Below are 1,903 nucleotides of genomic sequence, written 5' to 3'. Positions count from 1 at the left end.
ATGATCAAATTATTATCTTAGGTGGCAAAATGACGATTTTACCCTTGAATATCAAAATTTCTAATTTTACCCCAAATGAACCCTCGAACTCCGAACAATCATTTTTAGTCATTCTTGGACTATAAAATATTAAATTTCATCCTACAATTCCTATTTGAACTAGTTCGAGGTTAAATCAATTTAAGTGTACCGTTAGGTACAATATCAGGTTTCGTCTTTTTTTATGTGCTTTCCTAGCATAATAATATGTTACTCAATGCATGTATGTCATGATATGTTTTTATAGGGTCGGGTTTTACATTACATCCTAGATAAATTAAATAAAACTTAAAACATTTTAGAAAGGGAGTGGTGTCTCCAACATGGGTTCGCCCATGATTACAAGGAAGAAGACAATCACATGTAAATGGGTCACACTATTCATTAAACTATCCAATGTTGTTTTAGTGTTATAAGAAAATATGACTCTTTAAAAATCCACATTCATTGTTTGTGTTTAGATCAAAAAGGATACTTGTCTCTGCCATAGTAGTAGTCATGGAGTCCACGTTTCATTTTCTTATTAGTTTAGATTGTTAGTTTTTATCCATTAGTTTTCTCTTTGTAACCGTATGGTAACTAATTGTTGTCTTTAAAAAGGCATTCTTCTGATGAAAATAAATCAGTGTTGTTCTTTATCTTCATTTTTCTTTCTCAAATTCTCTCTCTCTATCAAAATTTTTAGTTTTTTTTTAACGTGATAAATTTATCAGAAAGCAAAATTTATAATGATATTAGAGCCCCTTTAGTGATGGTATCTTAAAACAAAAAAATATCAAATAAATATCCAGCCTTCCAAATAGTATTACCAACCAAAAACTCATCATAGCATCCTTAAATTTTAAAGCTACTACACCTCCAAAATTCTCAGCTGAAAATTATTTAATTTGGGCTGTCAAAATGAAAGCCTATCTTAGGGGTTTCAATCTTTGAGATACTACGAAAATAGGAGGTGAACTCTCAAAATTTAAACAACTAAACCCAACCATAGTTCAATTAAAACAACATAGTGAAGAAGTTTTTAAAAGATTTGAAGCATTACCATGTATTCACTTTGCTATGTTCGACACAATTTTCACTAGGATCATGAATCGTGATATAACCAAAAAGGCTTGGGACAAATTGAAGGAGGAATTTCATGGAAGGATAAGACTAGACAAATTCAAATTTTTAATCTACTTAGAGCATTTGAAGTATTAAGAATGAAAGAGGATGAAAGTGTCAATATTTATACAAATAAAATTATGAAACTTGTGAACCAACTAAGATTGTTGGGAGAAAACTTGATTGAAAAAAGTATAGTTCATAAAATTCTTGTGAGCCTACTAGAGAAATTTGAAGCCAAAATTTCTTTTCTAGAGCACTCCAAAGATATCTCACAATTTCAGTAACTGAGTTTTTTTTTTTTTTTGTTGAGTCAAATATGTGAATTTTATATATCACTGGTAAAATAGTGTGGGATGTGACTCGAAGTTTCAATTACAACACTTAGAATCACTTTGGTATAGAATAAAACACATAAAATAAGTGCAGCCAGCAACTATCCACACATGGCATAGCAACAATAAAGTTATGAATACCCATTACAAAACAAAAATATGAAAAACATAGCAATAAACAGCAACATCAAATATCCAAGGATAGCATAGCAAAATTACCACTAGGTTGAAAACCAACTTTGCTTATCCACATCGAATTTAGCAAGGAAATTGGCAAAAGAGTTTCCTTCCCTTGGTGTGTGCACAATGTCAACTTCACCAATATTTTGAATTAATGCGTCCATTTCGTTGAAGGTTGCCCATTTGTCCCAAGGCCTTTGGTCCACATTTTGCACCCATGAAATTGCCATTATGGAATCAAACTT

Source organism: Theobroma cacao, chromosome 9 (genome assembly GCF_000208745.1).
Source record: "Theobroma cacao cultivar B97-61/B2 chromosome 9, Criollo_cocoa_genome_V2, whole genome shotgun sequence".
In the NCBI taxonomy this organism is placed as follows: Eukaryota; Viridiplantae; Streptophyta; class Magnoliopsida; order Malvales; family Malvaceae; genus Theobroma; species Theobroma cacao.
This window is presented reverse-complemented; position numbering follows the sequence as displayed.